The following is a 7,500-nucleotide window of genomic DNA, read 5'->3' on the forward strand; positions in this document are numbered from 1 at the left end:
ACCACGACACTTAGAATATTTTTGAAGCAGTACAAATCAGTAACCAGCGACACTTAGAATATTTTTGAAGCAGTACAAATCAGTAACCAGCGACACTTAGAATATTTTTGGAGCAGTACAAATCAGTAACCAGCGACACTTAGAATATTTTTGAAGCAGTACAAATCAGTAACCAGCGACACTTAGAATATTTTTGAAGCAGTACAAATCAGTAACCAGCGACACTTAGAATATTTTTGAAGCAGTACAAATCAGTAACCAGCGACACTTAGAATATTTTTGAAGCAGTACAAATCAGTAACCAGCTGACACTTAGAATATTTTTGAAGCAGTACAAATCAGTAACCAGCGACACTTAGAATATTTTTGGAGCAGTACAAATCAGTAACCACTGACACTTAGAATATTTTTGAAGCAGTACAAATCAGTAACCGGCGACACTTAGAATATTTTTGAAGCAGTACAAATCAGTAACCACTGACACTTAGAATATTTTTGAAGCAGTACAAATCAGTAACCACTGACACTTAGAATATTTTTGACGCAGTACAAATCAGTAACCAGCGACACTTAGAATATTGTTGAAGCAGTACAAATCAGTAACCACTGACACTTAGAATATTTTTGAAGCAGTACAAATCAGTAACCAGCGACACTTAGAATATTTTTGAAGCAGTACAAATCAGTAACCAGCGACACTTAGAATATTTTTGAAGCAGTACAAATCAGTAACCACGACACTTAGAATATTTTTGAAGCAGTACAAATCAGTAACCAGCGACACTTAGAATATTTTTGAAGCAGTACAAATCAGTAACCAGCGACACTTAGAATATTTTTGGAGCAGTACAAATCAGTAACCAGCGACACTTAGAATATTTTTGAAGCAGTACAAATCAGTAACCACTGACACTTAGAATATTTTTGAAGCAGTACAAATCAGTAACCAGCGACACTTAGAATATTTTTGAAGCAGTACAAATCAGTAACCACTGACACTTAGAATATTTTTGAAGCAGTACAAATCAGTAACCAGCTGACACTTAGAATATTTTTGAAGCAGTACAAATCAGTAACCACGACACTTAGAATATTTTTGAAGCAGTACAAATCAGTAACCAGCGACACTTAGAATATTTTTGGAGCAGTACAAATCAGTAACCAGCCCCACTTAGAATATTTTTGAGTCAGTACAAATCAGTAACCAGCGACACTTAGAATATTTTTGAAGCAGTACAAATCAGTAACCACTGACACTTAGAATATTTTTGAAGCAGTACAAATCAGTAACCAGCGACACTTAGAATATTTTTGAAGCAGTACAAATCAGTAACCAGCGACACTTAGAATATTTTTGGAGCAGTACAAATCAGTAACCAGCGACACTTAGAATATTTTTGAAGCAGTACAAATCAGTAACCAGCGACACTTAGAATATTTTTGGAGCAGTACAAATCAGTAACCAGCGACACTTAGAATATTTTTGAAGCAGTACAAATCAGTAACCACTGACACTTAGAATATTTTTGAAGCAGTACAAATCAGTAACCAGCGACACTTAGAATATTTTTGAAGCAGTACAAATCAGTAACCACTGACACTTAGAATATTTTTGAAGCAGTACAAATCAGTAACCAGCGACACTTAGAATATTTTTGGAGCAGTACAAATCAGTAACCACGACACTTAGAATATTTTTGAAGCAGTACAAATCAGTAACCGGCGACACTTAGAATATTTTTGAAGCAGTACAAATCAGTAACCACTGACACTTAGAATATTTTTGAAGCAGTACAAATCAGTAACCAGCGACACTTAGAATATTTTTGACGCAGTACAAATCAGTAACCAGCGACACTTAGAATATTGTTGAAGCAGTACAAATCAGTAACCACGACACTTAGAATATTTTTGAAGCAGTACAAATCAGTAACCAGCGACACTTAGAATATTTTTGAAGCAGTACAAATCAGTAACCAGCGACACTTAGAATATTTTTGAAGCAGTACAAATCAGTAACCACTGACACTTAGAATATTTTTGAAGCAGTACAAATCAGTAACCAGCGACACTTAGAATATTTTTGAAGCAGTACAAATCAGTAACCAGCGACACTTAGAATATTTTTGGAGCAGTACAAATCAGTAACCAGCGACACTTAGAATATTTTTGAAGCAGTACAAATCAGTAACCACTGACACTTAGAATATTTTTGAAGCAGTACAAATCAGTAACCAGCGACACTTAGAATATTTTTGAAGCAGTACAAATCAGTAACCACTGACACTTAGAATATTTTTGAAGCAGTACAAATCAGTAACCAGCTGACACTTAGAATATTTTTGAAGCAGTACAAATCAGTAACCGCTGACACTTAGAATATTTTTGAAGCAGTACAAATCAGTAACCAGCGACACTTAGAATATTTTTGGAGCAGTACAAATCAGTAACCACGACACTTAGAATATTTTTGAAGCAGTACAAATCAGTAACCAGCGACACTTAGAATATTTTTGAAGCAGTACAAATCAGTAACCAGCGACACTTAGAATATTTTTGAAGCAGTACAAATCAGTAACCAGCGACACTTAGAATATTTTTGAAGCAGTACAAATCAGTAACCAGCGACACTTAGAATATTTTTGGAGCAGTACAAATCAGTAACCAGCGACACTTAGAATATTTTTGAAGCAGTACAAATCAGTAACCAGCGACACTTAGAATATTTTTGGAGCAGTACAAATCAGTAACCAGCGACACTTAGAATATTTTTGGAGCAGTACAAATCAGTAACCACTGACACTTAGAATATTTTTGAGTCAGTACAAATCAGTAACCAGCGACACTTAGAATATTTTTCAGTCAGTACAAATCAGTAACCAGCGACACTTAGAATATTTTTGAGTCAGTACAAATCAGTAACCAGTGACACTTAGAATATTTTTGGAGCAGTACAAATCAGTAACCAGCGACACTTAGAATATTTTTGAAGCAGTACAAATCAGTAACCAAGTGCATTTTTGAATTGGTTACTGATTTCTCCGTTGAAGTTGGGGCTGCGGTTGGCTTCAGTTAGTGGTGGGGGCTTAATTTTCGCCGAGGGGAGCGTGTCCCGGTAGTGTCTCCGAGGAAGTGGTACCTATTGAAGGGGGTGTTTCTGAATTTGGGCCCTTTTTGAGTGGCATTGCCGGATGGGTTTTGTGTTGAAGGCTTCCAAATCGGGTAGCTCAGCCGGATTTGACCCGGCGGTTCTACCGACTGTCACGCCTTCGAGGGGGGACTGTTGTCTAAGTTCAGGCCGAATTTGGTGAATTTCCTAAGTCGGGAAGTGGTCCCAACGGGTTTGGGAGTGAACCTAACTGCTCATACCAACTTTGAGGCTTTGGGGCCGGGTAGCACAGTCGGATTTGACCCGGCGGTTCTGCCGAATGCCTGGCCTTCGAGGGGGGCCTGCCCTCTGAGTTCAGGCCGAATTTGGTGATTTTCCTAAGTCGGGAAGTGGTCCAAACGGGGATGGGAGTGAACCTGACAGCTCATACCGACTTTGGGGCTTCCAAGCCGGGTAGCTCAACCGGATTTGATCCGGCGGTTCTAGCGACTGCCACGGCTTCGAGGGGGGACTGTTGTCTAAGTTCAGGCCGAATTTGGTGAATTTCCCGAGTCGGGAAGTGGTCCAAACGGGGATGGGAGTGAACCTGACAGCTCTTACCGACATTGAGGCTTCGGGGCCGGGTAGCTCAGTCGGATTTGACCCGGCGATTCTGCCGACTTCCACGCCTTCGAGCGGGGACTCTCCTCTAAGTTCAGGCCGAATTTGGTGAATTTCCTAAGTCGGGAAGTGGTCCAAACGGGGATGGGAGTGAACCTAACTGCTCATACCAACTTTGAGGCTTTGGGGCCGGGTAGCACAGTCGGATTTGACCCGGCGGTTCTGCCGAATGCCTGGCCTTCGAGGGGGGCCTGCCCTCTGAGTTCAGGCCGAATTTGGTGATTTTCCTAAGTCGGGAAGTGGTCCAAACGGGGATGGGAGTGAACCTGACAGCTCATACCGACTTTGGGGCTTCCAAGCCGGGTAGCTCAACCGGATTTGATCCGGCGGTTCTAGCGACTGCCACGGCTTCGAGGGGGGACTGTTGTCTAAGTTCAGGCCGAATTTGGTGAATTTCCCGAGTCGGGAAGTGGTCCAAACGGGGATGGGAGTGAACCTGACAGCTCTTACCGACATTGAGGCTTCGGGGCCGGGTAGCTCAGTCGGATTTGACCCGGCGATTCTGCCGACTTCCACGCCTTCGAGCGGGGACTCTCCTCTAAGTTCAGGCCGAATTTGGTGAATTTCCTAAGTCGGGAAGTGGTCCAAACGGGGATGGGAGTGAACCTGACAGCTCTTACCGACTTTGGGGCTTCCAAGCCGGGTAGCTCAACCGGATTTGATCCGGCGGTTCTAGCGACTGTCACGCCTTCGAGGGGGGACTGTTGTATAAGTTCAGGCCGAATTTGGTGAATTTCCCGAGTCGGGAAGTGGTCCAAACGGGGATGGGAGTGAACCTGACAGCTCTTACCGACTTTGGGGCTTCCAAGCCGGGTAGCTCAACCGGATTTGATCCGGCGGTTCTGCCGACTGTCACGCCTTCGAGGGGGGACTGTTGTATAAGTTCAGGCCGAATTTGGTGATTTTCCCGAGTCGGGAAGTGGTCCAAACGGGGATGGGAGTGAACCTGACAGCTCTTACCGACTTTGAGGCTTCGGGGCCGGGTAGCTCAGCCGGATTTGATCCGGCGGTTCTGCCGACTGTCACGCCTTCGAGGGGGGACTGTCCTCTGAGTTCAGGCCGAATTTGGTGAATTTCCCGAGTCGGGAAGTGGTCCAAACGGGGATGGGAGTGAACCTGACAGCTCATACCGACTTTGAGGCTTCCAAGCCGGGTAGCTCAGCCGGATTTGACCCGGCGATTCTGCCGACTTCCACGCCTTCGAGGGGGGACTGCCCTCTGAGTTCAGGCCGAATTTGGTGCATTTCCCGAGTCGGGAAGTGGTCTCTGTCACAACGGGGGCAAGTGTCTGAAGAGGTAAAGTGAGTAACCAGCACAGCTTAGGGAAGGGTTCCAAAGTTCTCAACAATGTGAATTCGGTTACCAGGAAAGCTTAGGAAAGCTGCCTGACTGTCCCAAACGAATGAACTGCAAAACTTAGGGAACATGCCCGAAGATGCTTAAAAGTGTGAAATCAGTAAGCAGGAAAGCATAGGAAAGTGCCTGAAAGTGCTAAATGAGTAACATGAAAAACGTAGAAAAATGCCCGAAAATGTTTAAAAGTGTGAACTCAGTAACCAGCAAAACTTAGTAAAACGTTGGAAAAGCAGAAATGAGTAACCAGAAAAACTTAGAAAAATGTTTGAAAATGAGAAATGAGTAACCAGAAAAACTTAGAAAAATGTTTGAAAATGAGAAATGAGTAACCAAGAAAACTTAGAAAAATGCCCAAAAAGAAGAAATCAGTAACCAGAAAAACTTAGAAAAATGTTTGAAAATGAGAAATGAGTAACCAGAAAAACTTAGAAAAATGTTTGAAAATGAGAAATGAGTAACCAAGAAAACTTAGAAAAATGCCCAAAAAGAAGAAATCAGTAACCAGAAAAACTTAGAAAAATGTTTGAAAATGAGAAATGAGTAACCAAGAAAACTTAGAAAAATGTTTGAAAATGAGAAATGAGTAACCAAGAAAACTTAGAAAAATGCCCAAAAAGAAGAAATCAGTAACCAGAAAAACTTAGAAAAATGTTTGAAAATGAGAAATGAGTAACCAAGAAAACTTAGAAAAATGCCCAAAAAGAAGAAATCAGTAACCAGAAAAACTTAGAAAAATGTTTGAAAATGAGAAATGAGTAACCAGAAAAACTTAGAAAAATGTTTGAAAATGAGAAATGAGTAACCAAGAAAACTTAGAAAAATGCCCAAAAAGAAGAAATCAGTAACCAGAAAAACTTAGAAAAATGTTTGAAAATGAGAAATGAGTAACCAAGAAAACTTAGAAAAATGCCCGAAAAGAAGAAATCAGTAACCAGAAAAACTTAGAAAAATTTTCGGCCAAGTGTGAAAAATATTCTAAGTGTCAGCGGAGGAAAATGCCGAAGCATCGGGAAAGATTCAAAAACTCATGCCGAACATGAGTTCCGAAGTGCCGGAGGAACTGGGCGAATTGAGCCCGGCGGTTGGCCAGATGTCGTTTTGAGTCTGCAGCCCGAAAACTTTAACTTTGTCTGCCGCGGAAGTCTGGACCGGGAAAAATCCAAACGGTTTTGCCGGGTTCGAGTTCCAGAGCGAAGCAGTCGAATTTGAAATTCAGACCCATTCAGTGCCACTTGACATTGTGACACAGTGAGGTTGGCGGGGTACCCGGAGATTTCTGGGAACACGATTTTTAGAACAAAATGGCGGCGCGGGACCACTTTGAAAGGCATCCGAAAAACGGTTCCGCGGGCAGAGCACTTGAATGACAGGCCTGTGTGCATGCCCAAGAGCTCTCGGAAGTCTAATTTTTGACACTTTGTCAAATTTTCGACAGACTTACCCAACTCTTGCTGCCTGTTCTAAGAATCAGTCAGAGGCCTGTGCGGCGGTCTCTTGACACTTTGGAGGGCGGGCAAACCCCACGTTGACTCCGGCCGTCCCTCCAAAAGGCACTTGCTATTGGGGGAAAGGATTGCAAGTAGCCTGGTTCCCGTGGGAGCGGCCAGGAAGGGTGCAGGCTGGCCCTTGCCTGAGCATTCCCAAAACCCTCTTCCGCTGAGAGCAGACCTCGCACGCCGCACTACCGGCTCTGGGAGTGGTTGGCCGCTATTGTACATAGTCCGGTCCTTCCTCTGCCACCCGGCAAGTGCGATGGCTCTGCCGCCCTGCGGTGCTCGTCACCCAGGTTTGGGGAACACGATACTTAGAACATGTTGGCGGCTCGGGACCTGCAGGCGAAAGGGGCCCCGTGGTGCTGAGCACATCGACCTCGGGTCTCAGTGCAAGCCGGAGAGTTCGCGGAAGTCTTAAAAGATTTTGACATCTGCTCAATTCTTTGACAGGCTTGCCTGACTCTTTCCGTCCGTTCTAAGAATCAGTCGGAGGCCGGGGCGGGGACGGTCTCTTGACACACGGAGGGTTGGCTTCCCTCCTCAGGTGTTTGTGTCGAAAATGAAGGCGAGAGATGCAAGCGTCCTGGTTCCCCTGGGTGCTGCCAGCAAGGGTGCAGGCTGACCCTTGCCTGAGCACTCCCAAAAGCCTCTTAAGCTGAGAGCAGGCGCCGCACTACCGGCTCTGGGAGTCGTTGGCCGCTATTGTACATAGTCCGGTCCTTCCTCTGCCACCCGGCAAGTGCGATGGCTCTGCCTCCCTGCGGTGCTCGTCACCCAGGTTTGGGGAACACGATACTTAGAACATGTTGGCGGCTCGGGACCTGCAGGCGAAGGGGGCCCCGTGGTGCTGAGCACATCGACCTCGCGTCTCAGTGCAAGCCG

The sequence above is a fragment of the Hemiscyllium ocellatum genome (genome assembly GCF_020745735.1).
Source record: "Hemiscyllium ocellatum isolate sHemOce1 chromosome 15 unlocalized genomic scaffold, sHemOce1.pat.X.cur. SUPER_15_unloc_12, whole genome shotgun sequence".
Classification (NCBI taxonomy): domain Eukaryota; kingdom Metazoa; phylum Chordata; class Chondrichthyes; order Orectolobiformes; family Hemiscylliidae; genus Hemiscyllium; species Hemiscyllium ocellatum.